At 35.0% G+C, this 16,863-nt stretch overlaps 1 protein-coding gene across 1 annotated transcript in view; it reads left to right on the forward strand.

Annotated features, from left to right (window-relative positions):
- CABCOCO1 (ciliary associated calcium binding coiled-coil 1) overlaps nt 1-16,863 on the forward strand; it is a 115,101-nt gene that overhangs the window by 38,783 nt on the left and 59,455 nt on the right. The gene's annotated exons all lie outside the window — the stretch shown is intronic.

The following is a 16,863-nucleotide window of genomic DNA, read 5'->3' on the forward strand; positions in this document are numbered from 1 at the left end:
GGAATGCAAGTTGGTGCAACCACTTTGGAAAACAGTTTGGAGATTTCTTAAGAAATTAAAGATAGAGCTACCCTGTGACCCTGCAATGACACTACTGGGTATTTACCCGAAGATACAGATGTAAGGGAAAAAAGGGCCACATGTACCCCAGTGTTCATAGCAGCAATGGCCACAGTTGCCAAACTGTAAAAAGAACCAAGATGCCCTTCAACGGACAAATGGATAAGGAAGATGTGGTCCATAGACACTATGGAGTATTATGCCTCCAGCAGAAAGGATGAATACCCAACTTTTATATCAACATGGACGGGACTAGAAGAGATTATGCTGAGTGAAATAAGTCAAGGAGAGAGAGTCAAGTATCATATGGTTTCACTTAGTCGTGGAGCACAAGGAATAACACAGAGGATATAGGGAGATGGAGAGAAGAAGTGAGATGGGGGAAATCGGAGGGGGAGACAAACCATGAGAGACTGTGGACTCTGAGAAACAAACTGAGGGTTTTGGAGAGGAGGAGGTGGTGAGGTGGGGTGGGTATTATGAAGGACATGTATTGCATGGAGCACTGGGTGCAGTACATAAACAATGAATTTTGGAACACTGAAAAGAAATAAAATGGAAAAAAATAAATAAAACAAAAACCAGTCAAGATAATGGGCTGTGTGTTTAATTTTAAAAGTTAGATTTCTACCTCACCCCAAACTTGGAAATGAGTCTAACCTATTAAGAGATTTATTTTCTATAATAGCAGACATAATGACAAATTATAATTTGGCCCCATGCTTTCTCTGATAACAACTAGAAAGACTGAACAGGGTTTTTTTTTGTTTTGTTTTGTTTGTTTTGTTTTGTTTTTTTTGTTTTTTTTTTTATTTATTTTTTATTTCCAGCATAACAGTATTCATTATTTTTGCACCACACCCCGTGCTCCATGCAATCCGTGCCCTCTATAATACCCACCACCTGGTACCCCAACCTCCCACCCCCCGTCCCTTCAAAACCCTCAGATTGTTTTTCAGAGTCCATAGTCTCTCATGGTTCACCTCCCCTTCCAATTTCCCCCAACTCCCTTCTCCACTCTAAGTCCCCATGTCCTCCATGCTATTTGTTATGCTCCACAAATAAGTGAAACCATATGATAATTGACTCTCTCTGCTTGACTTATTTCACTCGGAGTGTTTTGTTTTTTTAAGACTTGATGAATTGTATGGTGATTAACATACCTCAATAAAAAAATACTGTAAAAAGTAAACATTAAAAAAAATCTTAAGTGTTTGAAAGTATATGTGCTAGACAAGTTCAAAAAAATTGGGGACCAAACATACACATGAAAATTGCTCAACATAAGCTGGCATCAGTGAAATACAAATCAAAACCACAGTAAGATACCACTTCACACCAGTCAGAATGGCTAAAATTAACCAGTCAGGAAATGACAGGTGTTGGCAAGAATGCAGAGAAAGGGGAGCCCTTCTACACTGTTGCTGGGAATGCAAGCTGGTGCAGCTACTCTGGAAAGTCCTATGGAGGTTCCTCAAAAAGTTAAAAACAGGGGTGCCTGGGTGGCTCAGTGGGTTAAGCCGCTGCCTTCGGCTCAGGTCATGATCTCAGGGTCCTGGGATCGAGTCCCGCATCGGGCTCTCTGCTCAGCAGGGAGCCTGCTTCCTTCTCTCTCTCTCTCTGCCTGCCTCTCAGTGTACTTGTAATTTCTCTCTGTCAAATAAATAAATAAAATCTTTAAAAAAAAAAAAGTTAAAAACAGAGCTACCCTATGACCTAGCAATTGCACTACTGGGTATTTATCCAAAAGATACAAATGTAGTGATCCAAAGGGGCATGTGCACCCAAATCAAACGTTTATAGCAGCAATGCCCACAATAGCATTTACACACACACACACACACACACACACACACACACACACACACAGTGGAATACTGTGCAGCCATCAAAAAACCCCAAATCTTGCCATTTGCAACAACGTGGATAGAACTAGAGGGTATTATGCTAAGTGAAATAAGTCAATCAGAGAAAGACAATTATATGATTTCTCTGATATGAGGAATTTGAGAGGAAGGGTGGGGAGCCATGGGAGGAAGGGAGGGAAAAATGAAACAATATGGGACTGGGGAGAGAGACAAACCATAAGATACTCTTAATCTCAGGAAACAAACTGAGGGTTGCTGGAGGGGAAGGAGGTGGGAGGAATGGGGTGGCTGGGTGATGGTCATTGGGGAGGGTATGTGCTATGGTGAGTGCTGTGAATTGTGAAAGACTGATGAATTGCAGACCTGTACCCCTGAATCAAATAATACATTATATGTTAATTTAAAAAATGGGAGGGCAAAGTAGTGAGCCTGGCATTTGGAAATGTTTTGGTGGACAAATGGTACTAGGAGAACAAAAACTGGAGGGGAAGGGAAACGTAGTAAATCCAACAAGTTGCATGTTGGGACTCCAAAAGACCACACTCAAAGAAATCAGCCCTGTCATAAACTGAACTTCAACTTCAAATGATCTCAGGTTTTTGTATATTTAAAGAGTATCAGTAGTTCCATTAACCTCTTCTGTAGAGTAAAACAAACTCGTGCTACACTTCAGATAATATCAGTAGTTGTTTTTTTTTTATAACCAGTGTCTGCCACTCAGTAAAATTATGAGACACACAAAAAATAGAAACAGATCCAGAAGTGTTTCCAGTGGTGGAATTATTAGTCATACACTGTAAAATAATTATGCTTAAGAAATAAAAAATATTCTGGAAAATAAAATATAAGATAGTGAATTTCAGCAGAAAATTAGAAACTATTAAAAATACTAAATGGATATTTTGGAATTAGAAAATATAATAATTGAAATTAATAACCAAATGGATGTATTTAACAACAGGCTAGTCATGACTACAGAAAAAACTGGTAAATTAGAAGATTAATCAAAAGAAAATACCTAAGGTGAATTATGGGTATGCAAAAGCATAGTAAACACAATAAGAGATATAAGAGAATACTGACAGAGTGAAAAGGTATGCCATAGAGTAACTGAAGTCAATTCCACAATAAGAAGATAGACACAACATTTAAAATTAATTTTCTAGAAATAATAAGTTTTACACCACTTTAGATTTTACTCACCTGTAAACATACCATAGTAAAATTCACATCTAAACATATAATAGTAAAATTTCTAAAAATGATAGGTTGGAGTAGTTTCCAGATCTGCACGTAAGGAGTTTGAATTCTCCACTCTATCCTAACAAAGAGTAAAAAGCTGAACAGATTGAAAATGAACAACTTCATGGATACATATGAGAAGGAAGGACACAGGGCAAATGGCTTCCCCCAAGATTGGAGAAACGGCAAATTCAGGTCACTGTGGCTTATTGTAATAGACTTATAAGTAGAAACTGTCATGGGAACGAGTGCCAGGATAAGAAGGCCTGAAATGTAATTGACGAACTGCTGGAAGCTCAGTGCCAACAACTCTTGAGATTTAAAAACTCTAAATGGGCCCAGTCATGAGGGGCCCCACGACATTCTGAGATTTGTCCCCCAGAGCATGATTAGAAATCCACAGTAAATATTGAGAAAAATATCACTGTATTTCTGGCAGGGGGAGAGGGAAAAGAGCCACTTTGAAATATGCCAGACCACATAGTTATTCTTAACAAGACCTGCACTCAAGGGAAATGAGTTAACCAGAGCCTAACCTGCTGAGGGTATTATCACAGTCTGACCAACCTGTGTAATTGGAAACACCCAACTCCAGCCCACTCTAGCCATCTGACCCATCTAAGGAGGGAGAAAAAAGCAGAAACTCTTGTGAATGCAGTCCAGAGGCAAGGGCTACCTAAAAGACTGATATGTTATCATAGAACCATAGAACATGTTCTCTACCCTCATGCTTTACCACCACATTACTGAAGGCCAACATACAGTAGTTTCTTTTGCCTTTTTACTATTTATATTAGATCCAAAAGATGAAATACTTAGGTATAAATTTAAATGAATAAGTACAAGATCTGTATAAGGAGAACTATAAAGTTCTGACAAATGAAATCAAGAACTAAATAAATGGAAAGGTATATTCCATGATCATGGATAAGAATACTCAATATTGTTGTCAGTTCTTCCCAATGTGATGCATAGATTAAATGCAATCACAGTTAAAGTCTCAAAAGTTATCTTATGAAGATCAAAAAATTCATTTTAAAGTTTACATGGATAGACAAAAGGGTCTGAATAGCCAATACAAGGTTGAAGAAGAAGAAGAAAATTGGAGAACTGACACTACCTGAACTCAAGACTTACTATAAAGCTAAAATAATCAAGATAGTGTGGTACTGGTAAAGGACAGACAAATAGATTAATAGAACAGAATAGAGAACTGAGGAATAGACCTTTATAAATATAAATATTTATAATATAAATATTGATCTTTGACAAAGGAGAAAAGCAATATAGTAGAACAAAGGTGACTTTTTGAACAAGTTATGCTGAAACAACTGGATATCCACACAACAAAGAAATGAGTCTAGATACAGAACTTATCCTATACAAAAATTAACTCAAATGAATCACAGATATAAATGTAAAACACAAACTACAAAACTCCTAGAAGATAATGTAGAAGAAAACCTGGATGATCTTGGGTATGGTGATGACTTTAAAATACATTAACACACAATTCATTGAAAAAAAATGATTTAGCTGCACTTCATTAAAATAAAAAACTCTCTGAGAAAGTCCATATCATGAGACTGTAAAGATAAGCCACAGACTGGGAGTAAATATTCATAAAAAATACATTTGATCCAGAATATACAAAGAACTCTTTAAACTCAACAATAAGAAAACCAACAATCTGATTATAAAATGGTCCAAAGATCTTAACAGATTCCACACCAAAGAAGATATACAGATGGCAAATAAGCATATGAAAAGATGCTCCACATCATATTTCATCAGGGAATTGCAAATTAAAACAATAATGGGACACCACTACACACCTATTAGAATGGCCAACTGAAACACTGACAACAACAAATGCTAATAAGGTTGTAGAGCTCCCTAATGCATTCCCAAGAAGTATTGAGACACATTTTATAAATTAAGTGCAGGCATATAAACATGTTTCCATACTAATATATTGACAGAGATCATCTGGGTGTTTACACAATAAAAGACTGAATAGAAAAAAATAGGTGAACTCCCAATCCATAAAACTAAATACTTTGCAAGTGTGTTGCTGCCACGTTTTAAATATAAATTAGGTTTAGCTGAAAAGTAATTTATAGAGTAAAAATCTGGTGTTGTGTTATAGCATCCCAAATTTTTTCTGAGAAAATAAAGTTGATATCATGAATTATGTATACATAGTACATTTTAAAAATATTTATTCATTTTAATTTTACCAAAGTGACAACATATCAAATCTTGGATCATTTGTACTTTCAAAGGTTGTGTGTATATATATATATATATATATATATATATATATATATATATGTATATATATATATTTATACACATATACAAATATATATATATTTAAACATACATGTACATATTTGTGTTTTAATATAAAAACCTTACATGATTGCTTTGATAGTTTCTCTAATTTACAAAATGTAATAGATAAAGTTTTATTTTTGACTGTTTAAGTCTGCATACTTGATATGTTTCAGAATTTTACTTTATAACATGGACTTCTTCACATAGACTCCCTCTGCACAACTCCAGGAGGCACCATTCCATTGTAGTCTATATGATTAATGGAGTTGTGCATTGTACAAACTGCAGCTGCTATGGAGGCCCTGTTTTCACAAGTGGTACTGTAACAGAATCTGATTATTATAAATATGGTATACTCAGAAAGATATTTAAAGAGAATGATAAATATACCTAAGTGGTTACCTTGCCTAGAGTCATGTTTTGGCAGTCTTTCATAACCCAAAATAATACCACTTAAAGTCAGCAAATATAGAAAATTCAGACCTCTCTAAAATCAGTGAATGTCAATTGTATATAATTTCATTTTCTGAGCACTTATTCCTAAAGCAAAAACAAAATAAAGAAAACACTTTTTTCTTTCTTATTTCAAAACCCACATAGATTATGGGTGTTAATGACACTGCACTTAAAAATTGTTAGCTTTGGGGGGGGAAAGTAACCAGATAGGAACATAAATTTTATTTTCTTTCTTTAAACTATAAAGTTACAGTGTCCTGAATAGACAAAATATGAGACTTATGTAAACACTCACTCTTTTAAGGGAAAAAAAAAAGCAGCAAAAACAACATTGCATGTCTGGTCATATTTTGAAAAGGGGAAAGGCAACTGAAGCGTATCTGTAAAGATACCTTTTTTCTATTCAGTTTACCCTTGAGATGTAATGTACCTCTCAAAATAACCTAAACTTATCCAGATGATATTTTTAATCTTGAAAAAAGACTTTTTTTTTTTTCTTGTTGGATGATCCTATTAGCAAACTGCTGGAAGGGAAAATCATACAGGACATAATTTGTAGTTTGACCTACTCACATTGGGTGTTGCTAAAGAAAATCAATCAGAAATTGTTGTGTTAAAATAACTCTATCTGCTCTGGCTGGCATGTGTGACTGACTTTAGAATCTATCATTTAAAGAAAATGGTTGACGTTTGGGTATACAATTTATCAAATTTCACTCTAGTCCTTTTTCTCCAAAGCACAGGAAAATAATCATCCCTCCCTAAATATAAATCTTTTAAGAGAAATTCAGAGATCTGTCTTCAGTAAAATAACTGATAAATAGCAGAGCATAATTTAAAGATGGTTTCCATCACAGATCACATGGCGCCTAAACTCTTGAACCTGTCACTCAAGTCTTTTCATCAGTTGGCCCACTAGCATTAATCTCAGCTCCTCTCTGACCAGTTTTCTGATTGGTCTTTTCATAATTACAGGTTTCCTGCTTACTGCTGCCATGCAGTAAACTCTTCCTACCGCCTGAAATGCTCCCCAACCTCTCTTCTGCCAACCCAAAGCTATTATTCCCTTACAGCTCAATTTGAGGAACACTTCTTTTAAGGAATCAAAGATAGAAAAAGAAAAGAAGAAAAGAGAAAGGCAGGAAGGGAAACTAGAATGGGTGGAAGGAAGGGAAGGAGGGAAGAGTACTTTCAATCATTACATTTTTATTTCCTCATTATTAAATGCCTTCCAAGTATAGCACTATATCTTGGGAACTAATTACATAGCTCTATGAGATCAGAGCAACTGATTTTTTTTTTCCTCTTGTTTTTCTCAGTATAGGAACTATTTTTATTTACCTAATGTTTTGGTAATTGTTTACTGAACCAATTAACCTAAAAGAAGGGACATTTTTTTTATTGACCAAACCCAGAACATTATAGTTGGGGCTATTATTTCAGTGGTTAATTTAAAAAATCTGAATCACCCCTTTTAAATATCAGTCATTCAACCCATTATCAGAAAATTGAAAGTTGATATAGAAGAAATATGTTTACATTACTCATTTTTAATTATGAAGATTCTACTTTATATGGACCACCTAGGGAATGTTTATTGAATAATGGGAATGTCTATTATAAATTGAGGCTACTAATATAGTAGTATTAAGACAGCAGAGGCCGCTAATGCATTGACCACATCAAAAGTATAGCTGTTTTAGGGGATGGGAACACACCACAAACAGAAATCAAACAAACCCAAAAAATAAAATTTATACTACAAATGACAGAAAGGCATAAACAGACTTAATGTTTTACACAATTTCTTATAAATCAATGAGAAAAAGGTGACCACTAATAAAAAATTAACAAAGCATATTTAGAAGAGAAGATATATAAAAAGTCAATAAATGTATATAAAGATTTTCACACTAGGACTCAAATGCAAATTGAGCTAAAATAATCATATTCCCCAAAATTACAATGGTAACATACTGTCTTGTGAGAGTGTGGTGAACTGACATTCTCATATACTGATGGGAGGAATATAAAATGGTAAACTCTCCAGAGAGCAGTTTGACAAGCTATATCAAACTTTAAAATGTGTTTACCTTTTGAGCCAACAATTTGAGTTTGAGTTTATCCCAAAGAGGAAATCAGACTATAGGCAGAATTGTTTATTTGTATAAAGTAGAAAAAAAAAAATATAACATCCGAACTGTGAATTACCTAAGTGCCTATCATTAGAAAGCAGTTTTATAAAAATATGTGGTGACTTCATATAATATATTGCAGTCATTATTAAGAATACTCATATAGGATTGTGTTTATGATGGAAAATTATTCACATTATGTTAAGTAAAAAAAAAAGACTACTGAATGTGTTTATTGTGATTGCAGTTTATAATTTTATATCCATATATATGTATATATAGAGAGAGAATACTCCCTGAAGGACAGACATCAAATCATTAGCTACAGTCATTTGATAGTAATAGTATATATCTCATAGTATCTGCTTTCCCTTTATGTTTGTCTGTATATCCTCAAATTTTTTGCAGTCAGCATGTATTACAGCATGTAGCTTTTTCCCAGAGTGAAGACTATATAAGTTTTATCTCATTTCCTTTTACTTTTCTTATTCAGCATTATTTCTTCTTTTTCTTGCTTATTTAACTTTAAAAGATTGTATAACATTATGAAAATGTCTGCTTTATTTTGAAGAGATGCTTTTCATGTTTATGTGATTAGGCAGTGTTCTTTTTCCCTAAAGCAAAAGGTTCTATTGCAGATGATTTAATTGTTACTCGAGGATGAGCATCTTATTATTCATGAGTTATATAAATCACCAAAATGTCCACAGTGATCACAACAAGACTTGGAAAACAAGGATGCTAGCTACAGGGAGTTACTTTATTACTTAAGATATTATCCAGCCAATAGATGGCAAGAAGTGGCAGGATGAATGGAGTCTAAGAAAAATCAATGTCCCTATTTTGTGATTACATACTCAGCAGAATCCATTAATAATCCAAGCTTCTGGTTTAAAGAAAAAGTACTCTTTTCATTCTTCTCTAAGATGTCTGGACATGTCTAAAATAGATTATATAATGTTCAGAGACCGCATGTTAAAAGAAGCATATTCAAATCACAATGTGTTAGGAGAAAAATAACCTGGATTTTCCATGACCAGAGAACTGACTCTGAAGAAGAAAAAGTTAAGAGAAGATATAATAACTATCTTCAGATCTAAAGATCTGGCAAGATAAAAAAGAGATTTGTCTTGTCTGTTTGACTCCCAGCTGGCAGACCAAAGACCAGTGACTGGCTACTCTGAAGGAAGATTTTGACTAGGTATATGCAATCACTTTCTAAAAAATAGACATATACAGAAATGGGAAGGATAAGCTGTGGAAAGGCAGGGGCTTATGCCTTCCTCACTCTGATACTAGCAACTCCTAGCATAGATCCTGGCAAACAAAAGGCACTTACAAAATTTTATTGAGTGAATTGAGAGGTAATAAACTTTATCTTCATTGAGTGTACTCTGATTCAGCTATATGATTATTTTGGAAAGATATTTTGTAAAATAGTTTACAGCATTAGATAGGAGATTGAGTCAGATTATCTATAAGTGTGTGGCTATCCATCCCAAATTTTTCTAGGATTTTCTAGTATAATTCCAATTTAAACTATTTTGTCCTGTTCTTCCCTTGAGTATACTTCCAAATGTTGTTTTGTTAGTAAAGTTAATAAAATTTATGATGAGCCGGTCTTACTCTAGGTAGCATAACTAATAGAATGACAAAGTAGATTCCTTTCTACAGGCTGGAAATCATGTTGGACTGCTATAGTTGGTATGGATAGAGAACTACAGTTGTTTATAACTGGGAAGTCGTTCGCTATAAATGTATAGCTAGCTCTATCTTGGTGAATGCAGACTTAACTGTTACACATTTCTGTAATCAAACAAAGCCAATCAAAATTGTATGTAGAGTAACATGTTTTTATTGATTATTTTCTTTAAGAAGATGATTTTGGTCACAGTTCTATACTATTCGGCCATACATATACCATAGCATTCAAGTGTTTCCATAGCATTCAAGTTTGATTACGAGGCCAGACTTAAGTCTTCATGTTTGACAGATGGTTGGGAATATGCAAGTAAGTGTGCATTGTGCAGAAAAGCATGCAAGTGAAGAGTCAATCAAGAGAGAATAAACATGCTTAGAAAGAGGCCACCTTATTGGTATTCTGACTACAGAATCAAGCAACTTTCTATGCAAATTATGCAGCTGCATCAGCACCATTGACACTATAGGAGTAAAGAGGATAAAAATCCCAAAGTTTTCTGTGGCAAACTAGCTCTGTGCTTTATCAAGGAAATAATAGAAGGGTAGGTGAGGTAGAGTGTTTTTTGTTGGTTGGTTTGTTTTTTTTTTTAATTGCTTATTTCTTTTGTTTGCTTGAAGCACTAATGACCATAGCAAACGTGGCAAGTTTAACTGATGAATATAGAGTTTCAAAGCTCCCAGAGCATGGCTTTTGGACTAATAGAAATTTAGATGGGAACAGCAACCTACTTTCCCTTATTTCAGGATTAGCATGCCTGCTGGTACAGACAGAATTCTTCCAGTGTTTATGGGTGGAGTGTCTCTCTCTTTCTCTCTCTCAGGCTCTATCTCTGTATGTCTGTCTTTCTGCCTCTATTTCTCTCAAAAGAACAACCAAATTGGTACAACAACCCATTATTCAGAGAATGTTTTACGGTTCTTATTCGATACTCAGTAGCTTAAAGAATTAGGACATTTTAACTAAAGAGATCAAGAATTTTAGATGGGAAGAGACACATAGAACTAACAGTTAAGTGAACAGATATGTTTGCTCCATTTAAACAGCAAGAAATCAAACTCGAATTATCTTTTTTTCAATAAAAAGCAAAATATATAAACATCACATATTAATATTTACAATTTGAAGCAACTCTTCTATGAAGCCATTCCTGACTTCCATAAGCCATGCTGAATCCTCCCTTCCTACTGACCACTGTTGGGATTTGACATTAAGGCATTGCATTTTACAGTGTTAGTTTGTATGTCACCTGACTATGGAGGGGGTTCCTCTCAGGCCTGCCCTTGCCTTTTGAAACACACACACACACACACAAACACACACACACACACACACAAACACACACACACACACACACAAATACACATGTACAAAAACACAAACACAGTTGATTCCTAGGAGATAGAGGGAGATAGTTAAATCTTTATATTGTAAGCTTTCATTACAAGGTCAGCCCAGACATTAGGCATCTGGATATATCTGGATATTTCCCTGCCCCTTCATGTTTCTTCTAACATTCTTAAATATATGTACACAAGTTCCTTAACACTTCTTCATTCAAGAGCTGAAGCTTAATTTCTCTTTCTTTAATGCAGGCTGGATTTAATGACTCTCTTTTAGAGAACAGAATATGGCAGAACTGATGGGATGTCACTCCTAAAATTAAGCTGTAAAAGAACTGTGGCTTCCATGTTGTAATTACCATAAGGCTTGCTTTCACTCTCTTGATATCTGCCTCTTGAATCATTTGCACTGGCATAAGCCATCCGCTGTGTCATAAGGACACTCGGGAAGCTTTTGGAGAAGCCCACTTGTCTGGGACCTGAAGCCTGCCACCAACCACATGAGTGATGTAGGAAGAGGATCCTCATCCCAAGGTGAAATGATTACAGCCTTGACCAACAGCCTTACTGGTGAGAGCCCCCGAGCCAAAACCACCCAGCTGAGCCAGCTTCAGATCCTGACCCACAGAATGGTTGACTTTAAGTGTTTAAGTGAATTTGAGCTGCCACATTTGGAATAATTTACATAGCAGCAGATAAATAACATATTTCCTATTTATAGCAATAGCTGAAATCTCTTTTTCCTCCAATTTCAGTCACCCTCCAGTTCTCACATCTTCATCTTTCGTTGTCTCCTCCCCTGTGTCAGGCTGCTCTTGCACAACACACTTGTCCTACTCTGATGGCTCCTCACTCTTAGGAGGCCTCCTGGAGTTGAAAAAAAATCAAATTCTCCACTGTGAATGGCTCATATCCCAAATTAGATTGCACATAATAGGTGCTTAATAAATATCTCTTCATTGTATAATCAAATTTCAATTTCTTCTGATTTGTGCAAATAAAAATCATTCATTTGAAAAATAGTATTTTCTTATTAGGTCAGACAAGAATTATAAAGAGAACTGTTTAAGTGTTTGAAACTAAGCCTTTCATAAGCAAGACTTACTAGTAACTATAAAATCTCACCTGGTACCTGAGCCAAGCAGATATTGGTCTCAGTGCCTTCTTTGGCTTCAGAAACCAGAGATAGTGTGCATTTAAGTTCCACATGGGCAAAGCTCAACAAGTATTTCACCCTGAGGAAAAATTGTAGGTTCAAGATCACTGTCTTATAAATGCATTTCCAGTACTAGGTATTGCCAGTAATTTTCAGATTTGTGTCTATTGCTACCTTTAATAATCAAGATAATTATTAAACAATTGTGGTATGCCTGCCATACTAAGTTCTCTGAGTCAGTTTGTTTACAAATACTTTTTTCACTATCGGTGTGTGACATGGGTTAGCAAAACAAACACAGTTACTTGTAATGCCAAATAGGCAAAAGAAATGGACAGTGATTTGATGAGCCCACAGGCATGTAATCATAAGCCAAGTACTGTAAAGGAAAAATACAGATTACTATAAAGACCTGTATTAGAAAGCTTTCTCTAATCTGGGACAGAGAATCACAGAAAGTTCCTCTGAGCTAATTACCTTGGGTAGAGATCTAGGATAATATGTAACTAGGTAAAAGTGTAGGGCTGACGGGAAGCTAAGTTAGCTGAGCATTTACAATATACCAGGAACTGTCTAAGCACTTCAGGTATCAACATAGGTAATCCTACCATAGGATGTGGGCTCCAACTTAACCACATTTTAAAGATATGAAACCTGAGAACTAATGTCCACATTATGTCTGCTGTTCCAGACTTTCTGCAAAGACTGTGACTTAAACCCTAGGGACACCAAAGAAAACTGTGAATGAAAGTGATTGTTCAGACCACTTTCTAGCTAAGCAGCATGTCATATTAATTACCTATGGAAGTTTTAACAATTGAAATACCAACAAATAGAACATGGTATAACTTTATTACCTTCCAAACATGTTTTCTAAAAAAACAAGATATAAATCATATAACAAAAATTTTGTTTTAAATTATTAAGCACTTTTATAATTTTCTTGATTTCTTTATGCTTTCTACACAACCACCCCAGGCTATCCTTTTTTATATAATAAATACTGCTAAACAAATACATATACTCGGCTTATATACAGTTTATGAAAATGGACACTGTTACTGTATATTAAGTTACAGCCAACATTGAGAAAAGAGCAGGGAAAGTACTTTATTATTCTTTGTTAAGTAATGAATATTTTGGAGTAATGTAATCCTTAAACACAAATGAGCATAACTTTGATATAAATGTAAATTTTTTAAATCTTGAGATGTTCCTTAAGATAAACTCTATGACTGAAGTCCTGAATGTTTAATTGTTCCATTTTTACAAAATGAATGCAGTCATTTATTCAATATAATTAGTTATCTAGATGAAAACAATTATAATTGAACATAGCTATTTCCTAAATACATTTTAAATACCATAGATAAGCCTACATTAAATACTTGGTCTATTGTTTGGATAGATTTTGTTTGCCACTCCAAGATCCACTCCCCCTTTTTCTACCCTACTCTGTGCCTCAGAAGGCCAGCATTTCTAGAAATTATCAGTAGGCTCCTTTAGCCTTTGACCTCTAGCTGAGCCAGTGGGGTGACAGGGGGCATGAGTGGGAGGAGAGAAACTGAACTGGTTTTCCTCTCAGCTCCCTCTCTACTGGGTCAGTGCATATTGGGTGTGTCCTCTAGAGAAGGATAAGGTTCCTGTCATGTCGATACAGCCCTTCCATCTGTATTCTGGAAACTGTACCATCCCTTTCCCCATAAGGCCCAAGAATAAAAATAGATAAGAGTGCTGAACCATCCTTGTTACTTTCTCCCAAACCAGCCTCCATCTTTGTAAATGATCCCGTTATTAAGCCCTCCTCAGTTACCCAGGGCCAGTAATATAGTTATTTGTAGAAGCCTGACCATATAATAATTGACAATAGGATTGGCCTCCAAAATTTGCCTTCACGGAATTCTGAACTGGGCTGATCACATATGAATGGGGTATCCAGAAAATTTACTGGACAGGAGTAGGGTGAAGTGGAAAGGCAACACCAAAGAATATGGTATTAGACAAAGAGGGCAAAACAAAAGATGAGAAAATAGAGGTTGAGGAGAATGAATGTATTGATGTGGGTGCACTTACTCAGGATTCAGGACTTGAAAGTGTGGCTCGAGTACCCAGAAGTGGCTTTACTAGTCTGCTTGGCTTGTTAACTAAAGATTGAACTCAATGGTGGACTACAGTCAATTAGGATGATGTGCCAGAATTTCTCTGCTATAATGCAAGGAGAAGATTCAGATAGCTCAGGAAGAGGAAATAATGTATAACCTATTTAGCCGCTTGCTAACCATTATCCCTAGGTGGGTCCGGAGGACACACTTCTTTGATCAAGGCATTAAGAAATGCATTGGTGAGGGAGTCAGTAAGATCACTGGTGGCTGTTCTCTGTAGGCTGACTTTGAGCATGGGAACCATGTTTGGAATATAGATCACATTTGCCATTCCTACGACATGCCTATACTTTAACCACTAAATGAATTTTTAGTAATATTAGTGAGAAAAGAATGCTACAATGAAATCCCCCTTTTAAAAAATCTCCCATAAAATCTACACTGGTCACTAACACTTTAATGAATATACTTTGCATAATTGATACAAAAAAAACCACTGAGTCCTATTTCAGGTTTGGCACAAGGTGAAAACGGAAACTGATACATGAGATTGGTCCAAAGTAAATCACTTACAAGTTGGGTTTTCATTAACAATACTCTTAATCTCTATGAAGCCCAGTTTCTTCATCCACAAAATGAAGGGAATAATATCTGTCTCTCATAGTTGTGAGGATAAGCAAAATAGAGGGCAGTAACTCAATTAATTAAGTTTGCCGTCTTCTGGGCTCCAACACCTTGGGCATTTCTCTCTCATAGCACTTGCAACCTAGTACCATATGCTATACTGCAAACCTCTTAAGTTTGGGATCCATGTCTCTTTATATCATTTTATATCCCCAGGGTCAATACCTCAACACATCATCAGAGGCCAACTGTGTGAGCAGTTGAATGAAGAATAAATGTGTTATGTTGATAATGAAATGAAAGTGGTCAGCTTGTGATTTACCTTCTTTTCTATTCCTTTGTGTGTTTAAATTTCATTGCCATCTGCTCCCTTTATAACCATAAACAAATTACTTAACCTTACTGAGCTGTAGTTTCCTCATCTTTGAAACTGGGAAAGATTTGTATCATTGAACTTTCAAGTGTTATAAAAAATACATATATAATATATAATATAAATAAATATATAATAAATATATAAATATATTTATAAATAAAATATAAAATATATAAAAATAGTGAAGTTATAAAAAACTTTCAAGTGTTATAAAAAATAAATTATAGGGGCGCCTGGGTGGCTCAGTTGGTTGAGTGTCTGACTTCATTTCAGCTCAGGCCATGATCTCAGGGTCATGAGATAAAGCCCAGGATCCGGCTTCATGCTCAGCAGGAAGTCAGCTTGAGGTTCTCTCACCTTTCCTTCTGCCCATCTCCACCCCATGCTCACTCTCTCTGTCTCTCTCAAATAAATAAATAAACCTAAGAATAAAATAAAACAAGCTATATAACATTTAAGGTATCTGGAAAATAGGGAATACTTCATAAATTTTATTTCCCTTTCTCTTCCTCCTTTGTATCTCAAGGGCCTGGCACATTATAAGCACTGAAATATTGTTATCTGTGATGGATCATACATGCATTTCTAATTTTAAAGTTTATACACCATTTATTCTTTAAAAAAACAACAACACCTAAGTATCAGATTACTGTCCATGGGATTTCAAAATATTTTTAAGTCTTTTATAGTTCAAGTGTTCTAAGAATTTGGAAGAGGCCCCACTTCTGAAAACTATTTCAATAAATCCAAAATGGATAGTTGTGGAAAATATTTAACATTCAATAGTTAATTTTGAATAGAAAGGATATATAGTTAATTTTTTCCTTTTTATTTATACAAATCACAGGAAACAGTTTAGATAGGTTATTCAAAAGAAGCTCCCCACATCATTTCTAATGGGATACATCAACTCAACTGTTGCCCGAAGATTATTCCTAACAAATGTACATATTGTTTGACTTTACTTGGAATAAACAAAAAGCTTAAAATTAAATTATTGCTTAGACATAAAACCATTAAGTTAAAATAAGTCCAGACATTTGGAATTAAGTCAGTTTAAGATAGTCACCTTTGATTAAAACATAGCTACAATGTTTGGATTATTTTATTAACTTTATGTCATAACCATAAAAACTCAGTTAAATTTTAACAGTAAGTTCATAGTGCCTTTACACAAATTCACAAACAGAAAAAATCAGTGTCTTTACACAAATTCATTTAAATACTGCAAGGGACTCCAAAAATTACTAAACCACTAAGACAAAAGACAAAAAAAGAAGACTTTAAAAAGGGTATTTAAATCTCTACTGGCCTGCCTTTCTTTCTTCCCTTCAAATAGAAAAACATATATGTGTAATTGACAAAACTCAGTGCTATTTCACTGATTTTTTTAGGGCTCTAGTACTGTATCACTATCTAAAATATAAGTAATTTGAACTGATTTAGAAAAGGAAGCTTTACT

The sequence above is a fragment of the Mustela erminea genome, chromosome 14 (assembly GCF_009829155.1).
Source record: "Mustela erminea isolate mMusErm1 chromosome 14, mMusErm1.Pri, whole genome shotgun sequence".
Classification (NCBI taxonomy): Eukaryota; Metazoa; Chordata; class Mammalia; order Carnivora; family Mustelidae; genus Mustela; species Mustela erminea.